Source organism: Triturus cristatus, chromosome 1_1 (assembly GCF_964204655.1).
Source record: "Triturus cristatus chromosome 1_1, aTriCri1.1, whole genome shotgun sequence".
Classification (NCBI taxonomy): domain Eukaryota; kingdom Metazoa; phylum Chordata; class Amphibia; order Caudata; family Salamandridae; genus Triturus; species Triturus cristatus.
The window spans coordinates 140,001,428-140,028,275 of NC_140579.1; the positions used below are offsets into that span (position 1 = coordinate 140,001,428).

A 26,848-nucleotide genomic window follows, 5' to 3' on the forward strand; every position below is an offset into this window, starting at 1 on the left:
CTTGTGCCCCCCTGGCAAAGGACGCAGTGTGGGCTCGCTCCGCCCTGGCACACTAGAGTTTCCCCTTGCGGCTCTGGCACGGTTACTATTGAATTTCGTGCACTGAAAACCCTCTGTATTTTCTTTTGCCAGTCTGCTCCGGACACTGCTGTCCTCTCGTGCCGTAGTCGGGTGTTTGCTACTTCTCCGTGCCCTGGCACCGTTAGGGGAGTTGTCTCGTGCTTGCAGGATCCTCCTCTTGCTGAAGTCGTGAACCGTTCTGCCAGCGTCCCGGTGTAGAGTCTAGGAGCGCCTTCACTACAACAGCTGCTACTCCCCCCTGGTTTGCCCACCACTGGCTCTCCGCTGCTGCCGGACTCTGAGCGGGCACAGAGAACGACCAACCAGAGGGAACGAGGGCTCCACGAACCGGCTGCTGAGGAGGCTCCCGCGGGGGAGGAGCCCGGGCTCTTTCCCGACTCTACGGGATGTGTAAGTAACATGGGAGGTCTGTGGATCGTCAGGAGCCAGACTCTGCCCCCTCAGGTGTTCTCGCGGATTCTTCTGCCCCTCCCGGACTGCAGCCCGAGTCCCCCCCTTCTGACTGTAATACAGCCTGCTCTTTAATTCTGCCGCCCTCTCCCCTTCTGCTGCCGTCCAGCTCCGAGACTGTTCTCTACTCACTCTCAGCATTCTGACTGTCCCACCTGCCTACACCCCCCCCTTCTCCCCTCCCAGAAGCCCCCACTTCCTCCTTCCCTGTGCCCAGCCCTCCACCGGAAGACTTTTTACTCTCATAATAAAGAAGCTTCACTTTTACACCCACAGCGGACTGACTCTTGCATCTCTCTGTCCCGTTCTCACTTCCTTCACTTTCTGCCTCCCCCTCCGATACCACCCCGCCTCCTCACCCACTTCCAGAAATCTTCTTCTCATTCCCCACCCTCCCCACTACCCTCATTCGCTGCTCCTTTTTCCCTTCATTCTCTCTCTTCCCTAACATCTTCCTCATCTGCTTCTTCACCCACAATGTAACCATTCACTTTATGGTGCTCTGTGTTCCCTCACTCAAACCCCCACCCCTTTCTTCCCTGCTCTCCCATCACCATTAGGGGTCTCTTCAGTTCACCCCCTCTTATTTCTTTAACAACCCCCTTCTTTCTCCCCTGACCCCGTTGCCACTGCCCTTACACCGCCCCCTCCAGTTTCTCTAGGGGCAGGCTCTCTCTCCTACCACTCTCTGGGAGATCACCTAGCTGCTAACCTACCCCGTTCTTTCTCAAAAGTCACTCCCTTCGTCCACTGCCTCTTTCTTACATCCCGTTCCTACCCATTCCGCTCTCTCACCCTTCGAAGACAGTCCCTCTTTTTATGCCTCTTTCTTAGCCTAGCTTCGTTTCTCTTCCTTCGACTACCCCCCAGTGTCAGATTCCCATACACACTCGCTGAAATGCACCGAATCTGTTCTCAGCACATTCGCCTGTCTCCTGAGATGCCCCCGTTCTCCTGCATCTCTCAGAGGGAACGGTGCAAACTTTGCATCAGCATCATTCTATTTTCTAAAAAAGTAGATTGAATACGAAATGAGTGCCGAGAACGGAGGCGGGCCCTTATGAGTGCTGAGCCAGCCTTTTCTTGGAGCGCACGCATGGGAGGCGAGCGCTGGTGACATGTGCTGATGATTGTTGCCCGGTACTTCTCTGTCCCGACTGCTGACTACTGGCACGAAGTGAAGGATGAAAGGTGTCCGGAAGTCCAGGCTAAACAGAAGTAAACTGTCTGAGTGAGGGTCCAGGGATTTCCATCGCGCATCCCAGGGCTGACCAAATACCCACGTTAACAAGCGCTCGCCATGATGTTTTCTTCGTTTGCCTTTTCCTGCTGTCCCACTTGGACGACCTCGCCTGCTAAAAGGTTTCGCATCTTTATGGGGCCATGTGTTTGGCCCCATAAAGATAAGAAACCTTTTACTTGCAGGCGAGGCCGTCCAAGCGGGACGGCAGAAAAAGGAGAGCGAAAACGTCACCAACAGCTCTTTCCCAATGGCTGGCCGCCGTTTAGCATAAACGGTGGCACCAGCCAATGGGAAAGAGGGGTGAGGCTTAAAGCCCTTTACCGAAAAATCCCCAAAACGTTGAATCTCGCCAGCGAGACTGCACATGTGCGCAGCCTACGCTACCGAGACCTAAAAATCTCGCCAGCGATACTGTGTATGTGCGCAGCCTACGCTAGCGAGACCTAAAAACGAGGAAAAGCAAGGAGAAGGCACTGAAAAAGCATGTAGAAAGCAACGAGAAGACGACTGCAAGAGTGATGCAGCAGCACTGGGAGAGCTGGGCCTGGGCCAGTTTGGCCAAACTGTTTGATTTTGGGCAAATCATGCCCTTGGCTGCGAGGGTTTCCTTTCACCTGCCTGGTTACTAAAGGCTGGGCCTGTCCACACCAGCTGTCTCCGGTATCGGCGCGCTTCCCAGGAGTTTGAAGGTCACCCTCTTCTCGACGGGAAGCCAGTGGAGGCTTCGTAGGTGTTGGGTCATATGCTCGTGGCACGGAGTCGCTAGGACAAGCCTGGCAGCGGCGTTCTGGATGGTTTGGAGTTTGCACAGAAGAGTTTCGTCGATTCCGGCGTAGAGGGTGTTGCCGTAGTCTATTCTGCTGGTTATTAGAGCGTGGGTGACGGTCTTTCTGCAGTCGGGGGGGATCCATTTGAAAGTCTTACGGAGGATGCGTAGGCAGTTGCAACTGGTGGATGTGACGGCATTGATCTGGCAGTTCATGGAGAGGGAGGAGTTGAGGATTATGCCGAGGTTCCGGGCGTGGTCTATCGGGGTGAGTGTGCTCCCGAGGGCGGGGGGCCACCAGGTGTTGTCCCATGCTGAGGTGCAGGGTCCAAGGATGAGGACCTCGGTCTTCTCAGAGTTGATCTTAAGGCAGCTATCCTTCTTCCAGGCTGCTATGTTTCTCATTCCTTCCTGGAAGCAGAGTCTGGTGTCTTCTGGGTGTCGTTTGCGTAGGATACGATGCTGAGCCCATGCTGTCGGACGATGGCAGCGATGGGGGTCATGTAGATGTTAAAGAGCATTGGGCTGAGTGATGATCCTTGGGGTAGTCCGCAGATAATGTCAGTGGGGTCGGAGAGGAAAGGGGGGGGTGGGGTAGTCTGATCCTCTGGGTTCTGCCGGAGAGAAGGATTGGATCCAGTCGAGGGCGGATCCCTGTATTCCTGAGATGTGGAGTCTAGTGGCTAGCGGGCGATGTGAGACGGTGTCGAAAGCTGCGGAGAGGTCTAGGAGGATGAGGGCTGCGGTGTGTCCCTGGTCTAGCAGCATGTAGCGGTCGTCGGTGACGGCGAGGAGGGCAGTCTCGGTGCTGTGGTTGCTGCGGAAGCCAGACTAGGATGCTTCTAGGATGGAGTTCTCTTCGATGAAGGTGGTCAGCTGGGTGTTCACAAGTCTTTTGGTGACTGCGATGGGGGAGGAGGGAGATGGGCCGGTAGTTCTTCAGGTCAGTTGGGTCGGCCGTAGGTTTCTTGAGGAGTGGTTTCACCTCCGCACGTTTCCAGTCAGATGCTAGATCTCAGGGAGGAGTTGATTGTCCGTCCTAGTTCAGGTGGGATGACAGAGGTGGCCCTGTGGAAGATGTGAGGTGGGGCAGGGGTCGGTTGGTGCTCCTGAGTGCTTCTCCTTCATGGTTGAGTTGATGAGCTCGATGAACGCGGGGGCCCAGGCGGTGATGGTAGGCTTCTCGGCTGTGGTGGGAGGTGTGGTGCTGTCTTCTGCTGGCTCGCTGAAGTTGTCGTATAGGGCATTGATCTTCAAGTGGAAGTAGGAGCTGAGTTTGTTGCAGAGTTCCTGGGAGGGTGTGATGTCCGTGGTTTCGCAGGTGTGTTTTGCGAACTGCTGAATGACGTTGAACAGTTCCTCAACGTTGGATGCGTTGGTCTTGACTTTGTCTTTGATGAAAGTCCTTTTGGTGTCCCTTATACGCTGGCGGTAGTCCTTCAGGGCGCTCTTGTGGTTGTTCCGTGCTTCCGTGGTCTTCTGGTTCTGCCAGGTTTTCTCAAAGCGTCTGCAGGAGCGTCTGGCTTCATGGAGTTCGGTGATGAACCAGGCGGCCTTCAGGGGGCTTTGTCTGGTGGTGCGGCGGAGAGGTGCCAGCTTGTCGGCGCAGCAGGAGACCCAGCAGTGGAATTCCCTGGCTGCGGAGTTGGTGTCGGTCGTAGCGTTTGGGGGTCTTGGAGGAGGGTGGAGTTTAGGTGCTCTTCTGTGACCTTACCCCAGTTCTGCCGCTGCGGGCGGGTATTGGGTGGGGCGGTGGTGTTGAATGTGAAATGGATGCAGTGATGGTCCGTCCAGGGGGGCTGGGTGGTGTGCCTGAAGCGGATGTTTGATCCTCCCTCGCAGATGGGGTCGAGGGTGTGACCCGTTCTGTTGGTGTGAGTGCTGACAAGCTGTTTCAGTCCTAGGTTGGCTAGGTTCGAGGAGTGTGGTGGAGTCGGGGTCCTGGCTGTTCTTGAGGTGGAAGTTCAGGTCCCCGAGCAGAATGTAGTCCGTGGAGGTGATGGCGTGGGGTGCGGCGAGCTCGGCGATGGTGGTTGCGGGCTGGGCGTGTGGTCCAGGAGGTCTGTAGATGAGGTTGCCGCGTAGCATGGTCTTGGGGCTGGTCTGGAACTGGAAATGGAGGTGTTCCATGTTGGAGTGGGGGGGTTGTTCGATCTGGATGTGGAGAGTCGGAGGCGGGTCCTCTGTGCGATGGCGAGGGCTCCTCCCGGGCGGTGTAAGCGGTCCTTTCTCTGGATCTTGTAGCCCTCGGGGATTGCAGTGGCGATGTCAGGGCCGGAGGTGGCATTGGTCCAGGTTTCCGTGATGAAGGCGATGTCTGGTGAGAGGGTGTCGATCAGGTCCCAGATCTCTACTGTGTGTCGGTTTAGGGAGCGTACATTGAGAAGGATGCAAGTCAGGGTTTCTGTGGGTCGCTCCGTGGGTGGCCCTTCGGCGGTTGCTGGTGCCTTGTTGATGGTCAAGGATCTTCTGCAGTGTCCGCTCAAGAACTGCCCATGGGTTGCGATGGGCGAAGAACTTGCGCAGTCGGCGTGGCCTCCGGGGTTGAGAGTGTGGAGAGTGGCTCAGTCGTAGCGGTGGGGACCAGGAGAACCCTGGTTCCTGGCGCTGGTCAGGTCGCGGACGGGCGTAGACAGGCAGCGCACCGGTCGCTATTTAGTAGGGGAGGGGGGCGGGAGCAGAGGAGTGGGAGGCAGGAGGGGGCTGAACTGGGGGCGGGGCCGCAGCGGCAGGAAACAGAAGATAAACACAGGCCGTAAAAAAAAAAATATATATATATATACACTGGAAAAAAAATTGCAATTAGCTATGGTGCAAGAAAGGAGAGCGAACTCGGTCTGCTGATTGAATAGTAAACTAGTAACAAGTGAAGTGCAGTGGGCTCCGGAGGCACTGGTGCAACTGCACCTGTTGCACCACCCATAGCCACACCCCTTTACAGAAGGATTCCAGGGCATGAGCGATGCGCAGTGCCTCATGCGCAGGCATGAGAAGCCTACGTCATGTGCAGACATTTCACATGGTTAAAGGTAGCACTCTCCCCAGCAGCGCCGCTCGTCAGCCGGTTCGCCTGAGTCCTGAGCCTCTCACCGGAGTTCGATATTTTGCCGCTTTTCCCCCTGAATTCTTATTGGCTGCGTGACTTTTGTCTGCTGTTTGATTGTGCATTACCGTATTTGTAATCTGTATTGTGTAGCTTTACTGTCCCTGTACTTTGCCTCTGTCCCTGTAATCTCTTCTATTTCCCGCAGCTGCCCAACTAGAAAGCCAAAAACATGGTTTCCTGGAGGTGGAGAACAACAGGATTCCCAAAAGATGCCGGACAGTGGGGTATCTTGAAGGTGCAAGAGAATCCCAAAAGGAACGGAAAGAGAATAGCAGATGGTGCAAACGGCGGGGCCAGGAGAGGATGCCAACAGCGGGGCAAGGAGAGGGTGCCGACGGTGGGGCCAGGAGAGGGTGCCCACGGCGGGGCCAGGAGAGGGTGTCGACGGCGGGGCCAGGAGAGGGTGCCGACGGCGGGGCCAGGAGAGGGTGCCGACGGCGGGGCCAGGAGAGGGTGCCGACGGCTGGGCCAGGAGAGGGTGCTGACGGCGGGGCCAGGAGAGTGTGGCGACGGCGGGGCCAGGAGATGAAGCCGACGGCAGGGCCAGGAGAGAGAGCTGACGGCAGGGCCAGGAGAGGGTGCCGACGGCGGGGCCAGGAGAGGGAGCCGACGGCGGGGCCAGGAGAGGGTGCAGACGGCGGGGCCTGGAGAGAGATCCGACAGCGGGGCCAGGAGAGGGTGCCCACAGTGGGGCCAGGAGAGGGTGCCCACGGCGGGGCCAGGAGAAGGAGCCGACGGCGGGGCCAGGAAAGGGTGCCGACGGCGGGGCCTGGAGAGAGAGCCGACGGCGGGGCCAGGAGAGGGTGCCCACGGCGGGGCCAAAAGTTGGCGCCGATAACGGGGCCAACAGAGGATGCAGGTAACTGGACTAAAAGAAGGTGCAGAACAATGGAACTTCCATAAAGTGCAGAAGGAAACTTCCAAAAGTGCAAACATGTAGACTAACCTGCAGTTCAGGTCAGTCAGCCTGCCACCAGTGCACCTTTGAACAGCTGATCTCCAGAAGGTGTGGAACAGTGATTCCCAGACAGTGCAGAACGGGACTCACAAAAGGTGCAGACAGCAGGACTCCAAGGACTTGTGTAACATCTATTCCCAGAAGATGCACTGCAGGACTGCAGAAGGTGCAGGCAGCACAAAGAGACACAGAAGAAACATCTTTTAAGAATATATTTTATTTGGTCTGTTGAGGTCCTACAGGAGTAAAAGGCGCTAAATGTGTAACAGGTTGGCCATAGTCCCCCGTGCAGTAGCCTTTTTACAACAAAGAGCATTTCCTGAGCCCCACTTGGCCACAAGTAACATGTCACAGTGATTTCCACAACTATCTCTGACTAGTTCTAATTGACTGTTCCCTCAGTAGCCGTTCTGTGCTGCCGCTAACTAGCCACAGTTCAGCTTCTCTTCCTTGGATTTCTCAACAATATTGCTCCATAAATGACCACATTAAATTCTAGGCTTCAGAGCAAAAACACTTGAAGCAGTCAACATTCAACAGGTTGAGGGCACCAACGGTATGGTAAGATGCTGACGTCGATTTCTCTTTGTGATCTTCTGCTCGCTGTTGGAATCTGTATCTAAGATGGGGTAGATTTTATCCACCGAAAACACCTGATGCCTGTGTGACCCTTGGTGCTTGCCAGGTCTTTTTCATCTGCTGGAGCAAGGGTTTAATTGGGGTGGTCCTCCCATTTGCCCCACTTTCACTGCCTTCCCACATCATCTGCTCTCCTTGGAGGGCCATGTGGGAATAGGTTCCAGTTTCACGTGCTGAGGTTTTGAGTTCATCCAGGCTCAAGACTTCTCCAGGACAGACTGGCTCGACCCTGTCTGCAGCCGGGGCTTGAGTGTTTTTTTTTTTTTTTTTTTTTTTTTTAATTTTAATTTTTTTATTGAATGTTCCACAGAAAACCACATGGGGATAACAATACGACTGACATTTTACAAAGACAGGTAACAGAATAAAGGGTTACAATAAAAGGGAAAAAAAAGAAAAATAAGAAAAGGATTAATCAGATAGATAATCAATTAATGGTTGCCAGATTGCAATGCCGAGTTTCCTCTTGCGTGGTTTTTTTAGTCTATACATACTAATTTCTAAATTATACAAGTTGAGTAATTTGGCCCGCCACAAATCGAAGCTCGGAGCCTCAGGTTGTAACCAAGCAGTTGCAATGGTAAGTCGGGTTACAGCGGCAACTATAAACAAAAAATATCGAAAATTAAATAAACATTGCCCCTCTGATAACTCTCCTCCAATCCCTAATAAAATCCAACTAGAAAAGACAGAGACAGGTTTGCCTAAAATTGGAGACAAAAAGCTTTCAATTTGGCTAAACAAGCATCGTAAAGAGGGGCAGGAGTAGAAAACATGTACAATATCAGCGTTATCCGATTGGCAGCGAAAACAAACTACTGAATTAGAAAATTGACCAACATTACCCCATTTCCTAATAACCGCGGGAGTGCGGTATAAATTAAACAAAGTTTTGAAATGCTGGGCTTTTAACGAGGCAGAATACAAAATTTTATGGGCAATGCTAATAGAGTCTTCAACGTGGACAAGAGGAGAGTTTAATCGAGTTCTCCACTTCAGATTGATTTTATCCAAGTCATCTACTCTATTATCCAATAATATATGATAAATAGAACCAATACGTAACTGAGAGCTTATGGCTTCAATAATACGGATAGAGACAAGATAAGATGTGTGTTTGTGAAGGAAATCCCGGATCTCAAGAAATTTAAAAAACTGATTAATAGGTAAATCAAATTTCTTTCTAAATTCATCAAAAGAAAGACAGGATCCCTCTGGAGAAACAAAAGCCCCTAACCGTACAATCCCCTTAGAATGCCATTGCCGAATAACTGAATCATAAAAGATAAAGGGTAGGAGATGTGGGGCAAATAAAGGAGTATAAATAGTGTATTTAGGAATGTGAAACATCTTTTCAAGAATTTTCCAAACAGAGAAAGCAGAAGAAAGTATCTTAAAGCGGGTGCGCTTGTAGTAGCTGCCATCAAGTTCAGTTTGCAAACAGTTCTTGGCATAGCTACCAATTGCCATTTGAAAAATTGAGGGTGCTTCTGCCAGATTACTAACCTCCTCCCCCATGAGCAGGATGCGCATCTTTAAAAGTAAACAAGAAATGTTATATAAGGCAAAATCCGGGATTCTCCATCCACCGCGATCAAAAGGTAAAGTCATCCAGCGTGAAGCTCTCCGAATTCTCCCTGGAGCCCAGATGTAACTTTCACAGAGAGATTGCAGTTGTTGAATCTGACGCTTGGAAACCAGAAGAGGGACGGCACGGAAAAAATAAAGTAACCTTGGGAGAACAACCATCATTAAAAGGTTGGATCTACCGACAAGTGTAAGATGTAGACTCTGCCAGGATTCCAACGAGGATTTGGTTTTGTCCAAGATGTCATTCCAATTGACAAAAACCAAATCGTCCAAGTTGGATCTGATCTTGATTCCAAGGTACACCACCTCTTCGTCCACTGCTTGCGAAGGTAACACCAGCAGAGAGCAGAAAGGAGGAAGAACGCCAAGCCCAAGAACGAAACGCTCCAACGGCTCCGGAGCTCCAGTGCAATCTGCGCGTTGATAACAGGAGAGAGGCAGCTGTAAGTAACATCATTATCTTTTGTATAGATTTAGCGGGTTTGACTCAAGGTATAAACATGAAAAGTCCCGAAATGTCGGTCTTCATAGGTCTTCAACGTTTAGAATTCGAAAAGGGGGAGCGCCAGCAGTCGGGAACGCTTAACCCAGCTCACTCAGCCGAAGCAACGGCCGCCATCTTGCCATCCCCCGGGGCTTGAGTGTTTTGATGGTACGCTGTGAATGACGACCTTGTCTGTAGCTCTCCAGCTCTCCAGTCAGAGCGAAGTGAATCGATTGAGGAGCTTACAGTGCAGAAGTCCTAAGTGCTTCTGAATCCAAGAGCACTTGTGGCCATCTTGAATGAGCTGCCACACCTTCTCCATCTCGCTGGGCTTAACATGATGGGAGGTGAAGATAATTTGGTAGCAGCAAGCATCCTCGATGTAGTGTAGGGTCCCTGAGATCTTCGACAAGTGCTTAGGTGCAATCCCCAGCTTCTGGGTGCAGATCCCAACATAGACGTCCTCCATCGGGCAGAATGGAATCTCCAAGGAGGCGACGTAGAATTTCAGTGCCACATCCCCAGAGACCAGGTATGCCGCACCACTGCAGTATGGCGGAAAGTATTTTTCTGGGTATGTGACTTCCGACACGTAATATTTGCTAGAGGAGTCGCGTATAGGATTAGACAACCAGTGGATGCGGCCGATATACAGGTCTGTTGGCTTCTCTCCCAAAGACTGGAGGTAGCCAACCAGCCCTTCTAAGTTCACATAAACATCGTCGTCCACCTTCAGGACGTAGCGGACATGGGGGCAGAATGTGGCCGTCCACTGCATGATCATCACAGTCTTGCGAGTCAGGTTGCGGTAGGTGTCAGTGAAGAGCCCTTGGACTATGTCGCCGTGCTGGGCAGATTCCTCCTCTATTTCTGCCTGAGCTGTCTGCGAGGTCGACATTCCCAGGGCAAAGAGAGTCAAAATATGATGTCCCCCAACCACCCGGGTTCTCGACCAGGTCTTCCTGATGGCCCGTCGGTTTACAACATTGGAAGGTGCACTAATCACGAAGCTCACCATGAAGGGGGTGTCTGGTTGGCACGCTTTGGCATTAGCGATATGGTAGTAGGCAGGCGTTCTCAGGCGCAGGAAAGTGGTGTTAAAGTTTGCAGCCTTAGCTCGCAGCTCAGAAGTGCGGCTCTTCACCAGCAGTGGGAAGACTGTCCTAGAAAGTGCCTCTTCCAGCAGTCCCACATCAACCAGGGTCAATATCAGGAAGGTAGAACCCAGGAAGAGCAAGAATTTGAGCAAACGCAAGGAGCGGGATTTTGTGCAACACATCCATCGCCAGTGCTGCATTGCCGCAGCCTTCTGAGGCTGTTGACTGTTTGGAGGTTCCCTGTCCTGCAGCACTTGCTATCGGACTGCCACGTTCATTGGGTCAATCACTGCAGGAACAAGTGACAAACTAAAGTCTCTACTCATTGAAGTCTCTGGTCACAGGTGGAACTCGCAGAAACGTCCCACTGGGTGGTCACTGGTGGACCTCTGCCTTGTATGTTCAAGTGCGCCATGTGGTTGGCCTGGCAGGGATCCAGAAGACTTCTATCCATCAAGGTCTTCTGGTCACTGGGGCGATTCTTCTGGGCAGCATCAGTAGTTGGCCAGCAGAACACCGATCAAACCTGAAAGATAGCAAGAGAGCTGCATCAGCAAACAATCACACGTGCATGCTCAGAGACAGCAGGGTGTGCAGGTCATAATTCAGCATTTATGATGAGTGCAGAAGAACTACTCCAACATGGGTGCAAAACTCCAAGAAAGCCTCCACTCCTGGTGGAGAGGGTGTTTACACTAGAGCTCCTTTCAGCCCCTGAGATAACCTCTCTATCTTTGACACCCATGAGTTCTTGCAAACAGGCAGTTTCACCAAATGCAGCAAAAGATCTTGGCGCATCAGAGAAGGCCTCTGTGGCCCACACAGACCTGAAGCCTTCTTTTCCTGCCAAGTCATACTTTGAATACTCTTGGCACAGGCTGAGCAGAGCCCCTCTCCCATTTACAAGACAACAGATGCCCTGCAGGCTGCTGTCTGTGTGTGTAATCTACAACATGGAATCTAAGATTCACAGAAGCTTCTACAGTGTCATATAAGCACCTGGGCACCAAGCCTGCCACTTGCCTGTGGCCTCCAGTTCCTACTTGTTCCAGCCTGATCCAGTGACACCACTGCTGCCTGGGTTTCCCTGCCCATGTTTCCTGCTCACCGATCTTCCTGACAACTATGCCTCGCCCAACCTAGGATCTACATCATGCAGAGCACAGCGGGTGTTTTGCAGGCGTGCCACAAGTAAGCCAGTCTGCACCTGTCCATGCCCAGCGTCATGTCCTCTGGCACTCCCGCAGATACACTATCGTCGAGTTCTACACTCTCGACCCCTGATGCTGCAACAAACACTGCCACTGCGCCGACCCTCGCTCTAGGGTAGGACCTTTCACCCGCACCCACTGCCACTTGCCACAGCGCACACACCAGGCCACCGACCATCCCCATGCTGAACACACCACCAACCCCACCTGAACAAAAACACCAACTCACATGTGCCCTTCTCAACACATACTCACTATGGAAACACCACCAATATTTGGGACCTCATCTACACCCTCACACCCAATGTCCTTGCCCTCACTGAGATGTTGCTCAATCCCACTTCTGTGCCTAACATCACCACTGCAATACCTGAAGGATACAAGATCAACCACCGCAAAGCCTGGCGGAGGAATGGCCATCATACACAAGGAATCCATCCAATGCACCAGCACAAATAACATCACTCCAGCCATGGAACACCTCCACTTCCGACTCCAAACAGATACCAAAACAACTATCAGGAGCACGTCCAGCCTTCTGCAACTTCATCACCTCCGTCGCCATAGAGTTCACCAACTACATTTTCCTTTGCAACCTCCGCTTCCATCTTGACAATCACAATGACATCAACACTACCGACCTCCGACAGCATGAACAACATCGGATTCACCAAACTCGTCCACGCATACTGCAGGCCACATGCCAGAACCAATCTTCACCTCCAGGGACTGCATCAAGTACAGCCACACCATGGAATTCACCTGGACCAACCACTCCATCGTCCACTTCAACATCATCAGCTCACGGACCTCTGCCCCCAGTCTGCCCACCGCAGCTGGAGCAAAGTCTCTAAGGACACATAGATCAACACCCCCCACCCCATCTCTAACCTAGACCAGAACATCAGACACTTCAACAGCTGGATCACCAAATGCGCTGACAGCATCGCTCCCATTGGCAACAACACCCACAGAAGGTCCACCAAGCGAGCTAGCAGGTACACTGAAGATTCCAGAATCTCTAACTACACTGTAAACAACTGGAAAGGAGATGGCATACTAACAAGGACACAACTAACAAGACCGCTTATAAGAGGGCCCTTAACTTCGATGACAGAGATGAGAGAATTGAAGGAAAACGCCTTAGCCTCACGCATAGAATCAAGCTCCACTAAGCAAAGAAATCTTCAACATTGTCAAAGAATTCTCCAACCTCCAACCCCTCAGCTACAACAAACAACATTACTCCCTTACAGGAATTATGGGACAACCTTGCAAACTTTTTCCACTACAAGATCGCCAAAATCAACAGAAACCTCAAAATCCAGTCCAAGGTCACTTACTTCTTTAAGCAACAATGTGAGAACTGAAACGTCAGTCTCCGTTCTCGAACTCCGATTGCCGAGACTGACGCTTCAGTTCTCGGCATTCATTGCCTATAGAACCGACTTCTAGCGGTACGACCACCCTTCAACACGGGTCAAATTTTGAAAATCAAACACTGAATCACACACCATAGCATAGGACACTTGCTTCCTACACTGGTACCATTAAGGATTAGATTGGTCCCCTCCGCAAAACATTGCGGATGTGACGCACGGACACCACATCCCCCAGTTGGTTGCCCACCCCAGTCCTCAGGAAGACCCGCAGGCCGAGGCCCCAAGTACCCTCTGTGCCCCAAGTCGGGTCGAAACGTCAACTCCTATACCCATTGAACCTGGACCTAACAACCCCCATCCATGTCGTGCTAAATAATGATACACTCTTGGATTGTGTAAAATATGTAAATAGACCGTGTAAACTATTGATACTACTAGGCCAGGTCACCAAGATTTATATTTCTCTATCAATTGAATTGTTGAACCATTTTCTAAATCCTTCTTCTATTTTCACCTGGGATCCTTCCCATTCACCACACTTGAGCACTCACTCCTTTGCACGATCTCTTGGAACAACCACTCTGAAATGTTGTTGTTTATAAACAGATGAATGCAGTAAAGTCTATAACTGCTTTTCCAATTATGACTGAATAAAATAAGTTATTTTGGATATCTTTGGCTGTTGCACGTTATTCCTTGTTAGGTTTTAATTACTATGAGCGGTCAACTCATGAGCTCGAAAGATTGATTTGTTATAATTGATTTATATTACATAAAGAAAAGGTTTTATCTCCACATCTTCAACCTAGGGGAAGCGAGAATCAGCCACGTACTCGCCACCTTGTTTGACACCTCAATTGCCATGGCCTCCATCCCAGAGGACTGGAAACATGCAGAAGTCCACACTCTACTAAAGAAACCATCGGCAGGGCCCAGCAAAAAAGCCATCAACCAACAACAATCCTAACATCTGCACGACTCTTCCCAATTTCCACAGCAACCACAGCACTGAGACCGCCTTCATCGCGGCTACTGAAGCTATCCAAGCCCTACTCGACAGAGAAGAGACCGTGGCTCGAACCTTCCCAGACTTCTCTGCAGCCTTCTATAAGGTCTCTGACCCCACACTCACCACCCGGCTGCACAACAGAGGCATCCAAGGAGCAGCACTCAGATGGATCATCTCTTTCCTCACCAGAAGAACGCAAAAGGTCTGACTTCCTCCCCTCACCTCCAAACCAAAGGAAATCATCTGTGGAGTACCCCAAGGATCGTCGCTCATGCTTACCCTCCTCAACACTTAAATGACACCTGTGGCCAGCATCGTCAAAACCCACGGACTCCTATCCTGTGGAGAAGTGTGGCTCAATGATTCGAGCGGCAGACCCTGATGCAGAGGTCTAGCCCGGGACCAGTGTTCAATTCCCCGCCTCGGCAGGCCTTGGGCTCAAAATTCCACGGACCTGATCATTCTCGCCTCGGTGCCATTCCAATCATGGAGTCCCACTCTGCAACTCTGGGCAATAGCTTGCTTAATCTCCACAACGGCCCCCACAACGCTAAGGATGCCTGGCCTCCACCTTGGGGGTGCCCAGGAGTGGACGCCTCACAGGGAAAGCCAGGATGGGTTCCACAGCGGTATTCGTACAAGCGCCTTGAGACCCTTGCGGGTGAGTAGTGCGCTATACAAGTATCAATTTACATTTATCCTGCACCGACGACACAGAACTCATCCTCTCCCAAGACACCGCCAACACCAACTTCAACAACTGCATGACAGAGGTCACCAACTGCATAAAGGACAACTGCCTGAAGCTCAACACGGACAACGCAGAGGTACTGATTTCCAGAAACAAAAGCTTCCCATGGGATGCATCCGGATGGCCTTCAGAATCCGGACCTACTCGTATGCCCACTGACCATGCTATGAACCGAGACATTATTCTGGACGACAAGCTAACCATGATGACTCAGACCCACTCCATCTCCTCCTCCAGCTGCTTCTTCCTCTGCATGCTTCGTTAGATATGCAAATGACTACCCAGAAGCTCAAGATGCTCCATCACCCAGGGCCCTCATCTCCAGCCGACTGGACTGTTCAACGCTCGCTAGGCAAGGATCGCAGCTCACCTCCTTGCAGCAGCCAAATTCATCCTGGATCACCCTAGACAAACTCACCTCACCGCCTGCCTCGGGGAACTCCACTGACTTCCTGTACAGAAAAGATGCCAGTTCAAGCTCCCGACCCACGCATACAAGGCACTCCACAAGTGCGACTTACCTAGTTGAACCACCGCCTGAACTTCCACCAGACACCTCTGCTCTGCAGCCCTTTCACTAACCATCACCCCTTGCATCCAACGTAGCAGATGTGAAAATACCTCCTTCCCCTACCTAGCAGCGAAGACATGGAACAAGCTACCCTTTCATCCTTGGACCTTCGCATCTCGCCCAGAATTCCGAAAGTCCTTGAAGACCTGGCTATTCAGCTAATCAACTGGACCCTGTCGGGGTCCTCACGGGTGACAAGAAGAGTTCTACAAATCCATTGATTGAACTGCATGAAGGCGCTAGATCCTCTGCATCTAGATATCATGAAATCTAGATTATAACAGCACCTGCATTACACCAGAAGAAATACGTTTATTTAACAGTTTTATAAAGCTCTCGGGCTGTATAAAAATGTAAATAGTATATGGATGCTTGGCTTTTCAACAACAAATACAAACAACACTTAGCAAAGAACAGCTTTTAGTAAAGAACTGCAGCAACGTTGGGCTCAGTGAGCAAACAGATGGTTGGGAGAGAAGGAAGTCAATACGATTGGTTTGGATAGAGTCTGCTAAGGTGAATGTTTAGATGTCCTCGGAAGGAAATCAGCGATGGTGTGGCACTATGTCCACCGACCGTGCATATCAGACAGACATGGCTGCTCCAGACAATGGTTGGTGGTGGGTTTGGGTCATGGGGTCTCCTGGAGAAGCGCCTTCCATGTCTGCCTGACATATGTAGGTGATCGGAGAGAGAGGTTGGTCTGTTATAGATTAAAGCTTTGCAGGTGAGGTAACCAGGGCCGGACTGGGAACCCAAAGCAGCCCTGGTACATTTGTTCAGCCAAGCCCCCGTACAGTACATAGTGAGCGCAGCGATCGAGCCGGACCACTACAAGGTTTGTAGGGGGTTCTCAGCACCCCCCCACGACATTTTGGGCAAAAATGGTGCATTCTACAACACATATTTCATCATATATTTAATTGTATTCGTTTTTAAAGCATAGTAAATGATGACCTTACTGTTCACCAGGATACTGCAATCTTTATTGGGGCCCTCTCATCTCTCGATAGTCCATTTCTCACATATTTTATTGTTTTATAGCGCCTCTCATACCAGTGCAGAGTTTCGGAGCACTTTACATCACACACAAATACGAAGACATTGAATTATACATGTGTAAATCAGTGTATAGAAAATAACCATTATGTATCAGAGGTGAAGATTGTACTTTGAGGCCCGGTAAAGGTTAAGGTAGGTACGAAAGGGGTTGAAAGGAGTATGTTTTATGAGCATGTGGTGGTGAAAGAGGTCTATGTGTGGCATGAAGTGCTGAGTAATGGACAAAAGTGGACCAAAAGTAGTGGCATCTTTCATCGCAGGCAGAGGGGAGGAGGAGTTGTGAGAGTAGGTGAAGCAATGAAGGGTGTAGTAGTTACATGTCGATGGATGCCACGGATATGTTGGGTGGAGAGATGGGTGGTGGAAGCAGCAGTGTGAGTGGAAGTGAGAGAGGAGAGGGCCCTTGTGAAAGGTGGTCTGGGAAGAGTTGTGAGGCAGGAACTCAGAGAGCAAAGTCTAACAGAACTACTGCTACCAGCTAGGTTATTGGACAGTGCTTGGAGGTAAATGTTCGACGTTTTCCATCTTGTTCGATGTATACTTGGTTTAAAGCATGATAGGTTTATTTTGGGACATAAAGAAATGAGATATGTTATATGCCTACATCTGTTAGGATGTGGGTGTCTAGGGCTCTTTGCCACATGTGCTCTCTATGTGGCGGGGGAGGGGTGGAATATTCTTGGGTTGTTAGAGAATTGGTACTGTGTTGATATCAAAGGCAGGCAGGACGAGGGGTAGGTTACGGGCCGCAGACTGCGCATGGAACTGAACTGCAATAATCTTGCGGACCCCTGCCTGGACCTAAGGCACATTATGGCCTATGAGTAAGGGTTGATTTATGGATTCCTACTGGGGTGAGCATAATATAGATACTTACGATATATTGCATCATAACCAGGGATTGCGTAGAATAGTACTCTAGATACCCACTCTAAATTTGGGTCTGGGAACACATTTTTTTTTATCCTGAAGAAACGCTAAGGATCCAGTACTGGAGCGACAGAGCGTGAAAGATGTCGACCTGAATAGTGAAACCTCGACAGTTCACTACATCACACTCACTGAGCAGTGGTGCTTCCTAACTCAGCGCACACTACCCAGTCTTAGTTTATAATCTTACAGAAGAATCTTTGATTAAAGCTTACTTTACTTTCCTTGAGGTAATTTAAGATCACACTCTCCACTTTACATATTATAATCCACACACTCGCATACATTATCACAGCTGATACAAGAAAATATCTCCGAAAAACAGCCCTCTCGCGTGGCCCGTGAAGCATTATAGGCCCGGCCCCACGAGGAGCAAAAGGTCCAATGATGAAGCATAACACCCACATGTGTGTGTGAGGACAACACTTCCAAATAAGGAAGACCCCCCTAAAAACATAGACTCCAACCAGTTACTTCTTCACCTTTTTCTAACCTTTTTTAACCTTCTCCACTTAGGAACAAGTACCCACATTAATTATACGTATTACCCATAGTTAGGAGCACGGGTACTGGACTTGTATCTGGCTCCTAGTCCCCCTCAATGTGATATATGATGTCAAAGGGCCACCAGGCAAGTCGGTTATGGCTGGATTGGCCTGGGATCTCCGTATGGGTCATTGTTGGGTTGATAAAGAAGAAGTTTCTCCTGTAGTGACTGCATGGACATTGTGTGGGAGGGAGAGGTGTGGCGAAGCGGCCAGAGCAGGTGACTCCAGAGGGCGGGGCTCACGCATCATGTGACTCTGGGCAATAGACAGTGCTTAATTTGAGCAGGTGCTTTCCAGTGCTCAGCACCAGCACCTAATCCTCAGCACCGATGCTTAAAGCACCAGTTAAGGACACACTCTTTAGAAAGGCAGGTGATTTTCCACAGAATCACAGGATGTTGAGCCACGCAGAGACTCGAACCCGGTTCCCCAGCTCCATAATCAGCAGGTGTAGCCATTAGGCCAAGTCCTCTCCAGAAAAATCAGTGCCAGGCCTCTTGTCAGGAGACAGTTTGCCCCAGCACATTTCTCCTGCTAGCACTGCCTCCTGAGGAGAGCCCCGGCACTTTTTATTTTACAAAGTAACCACTGGCAATAGCTCACTTAATCTCCCCAACGGCATCCAGCGCCCAGATACCCTTGGGGTTGATAAGTTCACGTGTTACAAATGTGGAATTATTAATATTTATTAATTGTGTGTACAACTTTTTCCTGTGGAAGGTGATCAAATGTTTTGTAATCGTCCACTTTCTCTTCACATCCATCACTATAACAGACAAAGTTCCTTCTGGGTTCAGGCAGGCCTGGAGAAGGCTCTTCCACAAGTTTCCGAAAACGCACTCTGCTCTCTGGACTCTGGAAGAGCTTACGTACTACTGCTGCTTCTAGACCTATGAGGTGCCTTTGTCATGGCCCATCATGTCTCTGATGCGCATGTATTTTTCCAGAATATTGACTAGCGGTGCAGAGCTAAAATGGTTCACCTTGTATTTATCAAATGGACCCTGAGCAGTTGAAAGGGGTAACTCTTCAACGATGTCCGTCTGCAGCAAGGGGTCCCTCAAGGCTCCGCTCTATTGGCTATCTTGACCTTCGTTTGGGACCACTCTGGAATATCTTTAAGAATTCTCAAATACTTTATCATCAACATGCTGAGGACACCCAGATCTGTTTCAATATTTTGACACCAAGTGACATCTCTCTTCTCCCCAGCACCCTGCAGAATGCCCAAAGATGGCGATCGAATCGCCACCTAAATCTTAGCTCCTAAAAACAGTTTCTGGTGATTTCCCTGAAAAACTCCATCCTTCTTGGTCAATCATGGATTGCTTCCTGTTCTCCCCTGGATTGTGAGCAGGTTGTTGCGAATCGCTGAGACGCGTTCTAACCATGGCCAAGAGCACACATTACCAACTAGGGTTGCTTGGAGTAACAGGAAGGTATGTCACCCTGAACATGAATTAAAGTCCTTAGTTCAGGCCTTTAGTCATACCAGACTGGAACATGGAAATCCGCCTCTCACGGCCTTCCGAAAGGCCCCCTCTTTTGTCGTGTTTTTTTTGTGTGCTACATGCGGAGGCTTGCTTGGATTCTGCATACAAGATATTTGACCACATTACCCCAGTTTATATAGCACTACAGTGGCTTCCCTTGGGAGCGACGGTGCGATTTAAGACACCCCGCGTCTTCTCTGACTCGATACACCACTTGATCAGACTGGGAAATTGAAAATGGTGGTCTACCAGGGCTTTCAAAGAAAGCAATGCATGAAGTAATCCTTCTATGGCAGCTCCATGACAATTTGGAATTCACTTCGACCAACTCTACGTACCACTCCCTGAAAATCTTCTTCTTCCAAAACAGTTTGGTTGAGACTTATGAGAGTTTCTGCTCTTCCAGTGTTCAAGCCCTATTGGTCAATTTTCCACTGATGGGCCCAGTTGGATGGGCCCTGTTGGACAGCCCCACTCCTCGTTGTCCCATCGTGGTCACCGCCCGCAGAGTGGTCTAGGTTCTTCGCTACACTTTGTGATTTCTGTGAGAAGTTGGCCTGATATATGCTGTCCACTAATTATAGTGGGCACCTTGTATCAGTGCAAACAACCCCTTATGGTGAATAGGTTAAAGACAACCTTTATTGAAAGCTATCCTTGTGGTAGCTATGGAGAGCAGCCTTCAGGCTAAGTCTTGAAGGAATGTAAAGCAGCTTGTTTTACCAGTCTATAATCTCTTGAATGACCAAATGAAAGGAAAACCACACCAGGTATATATTTAAAATATATGTATTTAAGATAAAACACACCCCTCTAGTCTTTTTCTGGCACATGCATCAAGCAAAAATCCAGTCGGTAAAATACCGAATCGCTAAAATCAGCCGTTTGTGAGTGGCAAAAACCGAATCCCAATGCATCAACACAAATCGGGATAAAATAAAGAATCGCTAAATAATTAACCGCAAAAATAAAGAATCGCTAAAAACCAACCCGGAAAGATAAAGAATCGCTAAAACCGAAATCGCAATCACCGAAATCACTAATAGCTCCCGGCAAGTGCCAATCGCTAATTACGAATCGCTACTCAATGCATCAAAAATCGCAAATACCGAAAATCCCAAAAATCGCTATCTTGCATGAGCAGATTAAGGGGAATCAGAACCTGGAGATAAAGTTACATTTCCAAAAAAAAGTCACCAAAAAAAAGAGACATGTGCCACAGATGGTACCAATCAGTAAGCCATTCAAATTGGCCCAGGAGACCCTGTTGGCTTGCACAAAATGGCAGCCCTCTACGTGCTTGCAAGGAGGATGCAAATCAATGCAGCAGGACAGCGCAGGAGAAGGGTCCAGGAGAGAGTCTTCAGAGTGCGCATCACATTGCTAGGACAGAATGAGGATGAGGTGTACGACAAGTATCGTCTGAATCGTGCCATGATCATGCGCCTAATTGCAGACCTCGAACCACTACTGCAGCACCAGACACATCGGACCAATGCAATCCCTGCACACGTCCAGGTCCTATGCAGCCTGCACCTACTGGCCTCTGGAAGTTTCCAGGGGGTCATCGCCGTAGCGGGAGGCGTATCGCAAAGCGCACTCTCACGCTTCTTCCACAAATTCATTGATGCCATGCTGACAATGATACACACCCACATCAGCTTCCCCACAACCCCACTGCAGTTGGACCGCACCAAACAGGCATTCTACCAGGTGGCCCAATTCCCCCATGTCATAGGATGCATCGACTGCACGCATGTCCCCATCTGTCCACCCTCAGCCAATGAGTACATTTTCCGTAACCGGAAGTCCTACCACTCTATCAACGTGCAGGTCGTGTGCGATGCCAAGCACATCATCACGGACCTAGTGGCACAATTTCCGGGGAGCACACACGACTCCTACATATTCAGACACAGTGGCATCCACAGGCGGCTACTCAATGGCGAATTTGGAGAGGGACTCCTGCTTGGTACGTACACATTCCTCTTCCAAACATGAGCACCACACATGTATATTCATCACCGTTGCTAAGCCTTTGCTTCCATCTTGTAGGTGACAGTGCATACGCCCTGAGGGAATATATACTCACCCCCTACATCAATCCAGCAACACCACAGGAGCAACGATACAACGCGGGGCACATAAGCACCAGAAATTTAATTGAGAGGACCTTTGGGATTCTGAAGAGTCGCTTTAGAATCTTACATAAGACTGGTGGTGCCTTGCAATACAAACCAGATACCTGCTGCAGGATTGTAGCTGTATGTGCCATGCTGCACAACATCGCAACCAGAAGGGGGATACCCATAGAGGTGGACAGGAATGACGACTACCGGGATGACCAACCACCTGCACAACACCGACAGGCACACGTCCCTAACACAGCTGAGGGCCATAGGAGGCGGACATACATCATGCAGCATCATTTCTGATCCAGGTAAGAATGAACCATTACGATTTCAGTTGTGGTGCTACTGTTTAATGCACAGGAGCACTGATGTATGTGCGGGCACTCATGAACGAAAATAAGAGCTCCCCAAAACAAGAGTAACTAAACATGCCCTTTGTAGTCACGGGTGTGCAAGTGTCAAATAGGAGAGGACCCTGGTTACCCCACCATGGTCATGGATGGCTTACAGTATGTCTCGTGGCGCTTGCCACGAATACCCAGCCTCCTTTCACTTGTCTCCTACACCTCACCACGGCCTGCCCCTGTGGCTGTGGAGCAGCGCGAACTGCGCCTCCTGGTGTTGGCCTCCGCCACGGATGCACTGCTGACACTTGAGGCAGCCTCACTGCCGTCCTCCCCTCCCAAGGCGCTGCCACTGAAAGTTCCGCTCTGCAAGTGTTCCACTGCAGTGGTCACCTGGCCTAGGGCCTTGGCAATGTCACCACAATAATTGCCCAGGTCCACCTGCAGTGACACCGAGCGGCGTGACAAAACAGCAGTGCTGGTGCACAGCTTAGTGATGGCCTTGGTTGAAGCAGCGGAACGGAGCAAGTTCTGCCTGTGCCTCCGTCTCTCGCTGTGATGCCCTGCTCTCATGGCACGGGTGAGTTCCTGGATGTCCTCGCTCAGTTTCCCGTTACCCTCTGCCACCACAGTGGTCATGTCCCGCACTGCCGCAGTCAGGGTACACATTTCCTTTGCTAGGCGCGCCATGTGAACGCTGATGGTACCCATGTGTCTCCCCTGCAGGTGCTGGACACGCAGCATCTGTGCCTCGATGCCACCATATGGGGAGCTTGCATGGTCGCCTACAACTGATGTACAGCGCAAGGACCTGCGCTGCTGTGGGACTCGGACACGTGCTGGTGGTGCTGCAGGCGGTGGGACGAGTGTTGCACTTCGGGGCGATGGTGTTGCAGGACTCGGACAGGCATCCATCACCTGCATGGGGGGGACTTGTGCCCTGCGTCTCCGCTGTTTTGTTGCAGTAGGCGCAGCACCAGGTGTTGGTGGTGGTGGTGGTGGTGGTGGTGGTGGTGGTGGTGGTATGGTTGCTGGTGGATGTGGTGATTGACCCTCCGCCGGAGTGTCGCCCTCAGAATCTGCTGGTGTCTTTGAGATGATTAGCCGACCGCTGTCATCAGGAGATGCATCTGTGTGTGAAACAGTGCATGGTTAGTGGGATTGTTGCTACTACAGTTTGTAATATTTCATACATGTCCTTCTATAAATCACTGTATTTGAGTCTATGTCCCGCTTCTACTGCTGTTGGGAAAAATTTGTGCTTTTCTTACTGTACATGCACACCGGTCTGACATGACTACAACTCCCATGATGCACTACTGTTCTGAGTGAAGATGTGTGGTGCACTTCTGCCTGCACACTGTGATCGAGCTGGGGGGATGGGAATGGCTTTACGCAATGCAGAGTATGGGCACAGCCATGCATCTTACCTTGGGCAGTTGTGGCTGCGCCTGAGGTGTCCATCTGTGTGGCTCTCACGACCGCCTCTGGCTCGATGGTCCCTTCTACTAGCTCCTCCAGGGCAGTGTTTGCAGGCACTGTTGATGGTCCCCCTCCTGTGCCAGCTGCCTCCCGGACCCTTTCAGCGATCCTCTCCTTGGTCCGCTTCCTGAGGTCGTACCACCTCTTTTTTAAATCGTTTATGCTGCGGGGCGTCACTCCCACCGCATTGACCCTCTCTCTGATGCGCAGCCATATGCGTCGCTTTTCATTCTCTGGCACCTTGAGGGACAGCTTCCCGAACAGCCGATCATGTTTGCTGCTCACCCCCTCGATCAGGTGCTCCAGTTCCCGGTCGGAGAACTTGCGCTTTCGCTTCCTAGCAGATTCTGCACTGGCTGGTGCATCTTTGTCCATCCTGGTGAGGGTAGGGTGGTAGTCCTGTCAGTGGTTAATCAGTGGGCTCAGGCTGTCTCCTGTTCCTCCTCCTGTGAGCTCCTCTGGCGAGTGAATGAGGGTGGGGCTGCTGTACTTCCTGGTAGTGATGTCATAAGACCGTTCCCCGTGCGACCCGTTTTTTGCGAAATCGCAATTACCGATTTCGCTATTACCGATTTCGGTATTTGCGAAGTAGCTGTTACCGATTTCGATACTACCGAAATCGGTAATTGCTAATCGGTGTTTGCTCTACTCGCTAATGTGGATTCGGTAAATATTAGCGATTTTTAACCTCTTCATGGAGCACGGTTGCGCTGTGCCCATGACGAGACTATCTCGTCATGAACCCCACCCACTAGTGCAACGCCCGGCACAGGAGGGGGAAAGGGCATGGCACTGAAGGGGTTAAGGAATCACTCATATTTACCGAATCTGTTGATGCATTCCGATATGCGATTCCTTAATAACGATTCCTTATTTATCGCTAATAAGGAATCGCTTTTCTTGATGTTGATGCATGTGCACCTAAATGAGGCTGGAGTTCGAAGTACTTAATTTACAAGTTAGCAATCAACAGTAATAGCACAAATACACGTTTGGGCTCTAGGGGCGTACCAAACCATATACCAAAAAAGGGGTATAAGAACCACGACTGAACTTAACACAAGGCCTAGAGCCTGTAGAATCACTGGGACCCCAAGGAACCACCCAAGGTAGTGACACAGGGTACCTACGGGGACTGTGTGCAGTGTGTAAACACAACCGCGGGTTCCCGTTAGCTTCTATGGGCAATGTCGCGGTTGGAAATTTTAAGATTAGGGACACTTAGAATCGAGTCAGGGCCAAACCCTTTTGGACTTAAGAAGTTCTAGGGCTAGCACCCACTGGATCACTGGAGTACTCGAGTTACCTCACCCAGGGAAGCTGGGTGCATAGGTGTCTTTTGGTGTCGGGTCGCGTCGTCGATTGCAATGGAAGCCTGCAAAGAACTGCTGCTGCCCATGTGTCATGTGAATGAAAAGATCCTGTTTATTATTGTGTGTCACTTACCTGTGTTCCTTTGTAGAGTGCCCTAATGCCCATGGGGCTCTTCTGAGCTATATAAATGAAATATCTAATCGCATGTGTCTGTCCCTCACTCTCCTCCAGGTATTGACGTGTATCTCTGCACACTGCACTACACGCACTATGCATGTGTCACTTCGGGGGGCCAGGTGGCCGCTTTGCCACACAGGCTGTGGGTGAAACAGCTTGTAGCGCTGTAGGACCAATCACAAGCCACCATTTTTCAGTTGTCACACAGCCTGCTGTGAGCGGCAGTCGTGTACACTTTGGGTACAACCCCCTACTGCTGAACCCAATATTCACCCCCAACCTGCATCTTTGGCGTCCAGCACAAGGGTGCCTACCCCGGCCCGCTCTACTTGCCCTCAGGGGTGGCAGTGGTGCTTGTTTAGCCGGCCTTTGCTCCCAGGTGCCTGTGTGCAAACGATTCTCATTTGTAGCTGACTTGCCTGGTGGCCCCTGAGGGCCCCCCCCCCAGGTGGCTGCAGCGTGCCGCTGTGGGCTGCCTGTCAGAGAGGGTGTATGATGCCATCTGTGGCCTGCCTGATGGAGGGTCGTGTGGTATGGATGGAGGGGCCAGAGGGGGTTGACTCTCCTTGATCGTCTTGGGGTGTACCTGGCGTAACTCATAGCCTAAATGGGGTGTGTATGGCATATCACCCCCCCTTCCCAGAACCAATGAGCGAGTGAGCGCACACACACATTGTTAGGTCTCGGCTAGCGTGGGCTGCGCACATGCGCAGTCTCGCTGGCGAGATTTAACGTTTGTAGGTATTTTCTGTAAAGGGCTTCAAGCCCCACCCCTCTTTTCCATTGGCTGGCGTCACCGTTTATGCTAAACGGTAGCCAGCCTTTGGAAAAGAGTTGGTAGTGACGTTTTCGTTCGGCTTTTTGAGCCGTCCCATTTGGATGGGCTCGTCTGCCTTCCTTGCGTCGTAAAAGGTTTCTTATCTTTATGGGGCCAAACACATGGCCCCATAAAGATAAGAAACCTTTTAGTAAAGAAGGAAAGCAGGCGAGGCCGTCCAAATGGGACGGCAGAAAAAGAGAAAAGTCCCCGTCACAACCGCGGCTGCCTGACGAGCGCTTACAGACTGGTTCTGCGTTCCCTTTGATTTCAGCACCGCTATGTTGGCGTAGAAGAGTTGTTTATTTGCAATTTATTTCACCATCCCCTCGCTAGCATTTGATTCCTACTTTTTGAGGTGATATTAAGGTGAGGGAACGATGCAGGGCCAGGCCCGACACTGGAGGTGCTGCTCTGTTTACACTGCTCGTGCGTCGCACCCTTCACGTCCGGTCAGACAGGCCGGGTCCATCTACTGAGCTGGGAGCAAGCAAGTGGCTGTGCGCTTCCCATAGCCGTCTCCCGAGACTAGAGGTGCTACTCTCTGTTAACAGCCGCTGTCCGTGCATCGCGCCCGACCGGCCTGGAGCTGGGAACTATGGGGGGCTGGGCAGAGCTTGAAACATACGCTCTCTGTTTACGCTGCATCGGTGCGGCACTTTCCTTGGTAGAAGGCCTGAAGCTGGAATCTCGGAAGGGCTGGTGCAGATATTGCATCGCCGTACTCTACACTGCCCATGTGCGCGCCCTTCACGTCTGGTGAGACAGGCCGAGATCATCTACAGAGCTGGGAGCAAGCACGTGGTTGGGCGCGCTCCCACAGCCCTCATGGGCTGGTGTCCATAGCTGTGCGTGGAGTGAGGCCGGAGCTTTGCTGTAAAATGTTAAACACCGTTCGGGTTAGAGGCTAATATACGAATATCTAATCTAGTTGGGGAAATTTACTACGTTACCTATATGCAGGAAATGCTGCACTTTTCACCCCTCAAGCAGGACTCTATTCAGCACAGCAGCAAAAGGGGATGGTGGTTAGTGTTGTGAGCTAATCAGAGGGCAATAAGGTGTTAATACCCTCCCCCAAACAACCCCCCCATCCGACCCCTTAAGATCCTGGCTGAAAAAATAGTAATTGGTAACACAAAGAGAATTTGGGGTTGGGGGGCATACAACAAAGAGATCATACTGTATTCTAACCAGGGCTTTAAGTGGGA

The 26,848-nt window shown here is 50.7% G+C and overlaps 2 pseudogenes across 5 annotated transcripts in view; both read right to left on the reverse strand.

Annotated features, from left to right (window-relative positions):
* Positions 1-26,848, reverse strand: part of LOC146869834 (beta-1,3-galactosyltransferase 9 pseudogene) — a 198,830-nt pseudogene that overhangs the window by 36,334 nt on the left and 135,648 nt on the right. The gene's annotated exons all lie outside the window — the stretch shown is intronic.
* Positions 6,806-26,848, reverse strand: part of LOC146869835 (beta-1,3-galactosyltransferase 9 pseudogene) — a 155,660-nt pseudogene continuing 135,617 nt past the window's right edge. For all 3 annotated transcript variants that reach the window (XR_014967621.1, XR_014967603.1, XR_014967614.1), the window contains exon 2: positions 6,806-10,940. The product of XR_014967621.1 is annotated as a beta-1,3-galactosyltransferase 9 pseudogene, transcript variant X3 (transcript). The remainder of the gene's footprint in view (positions 10,941-26,848) is intronic.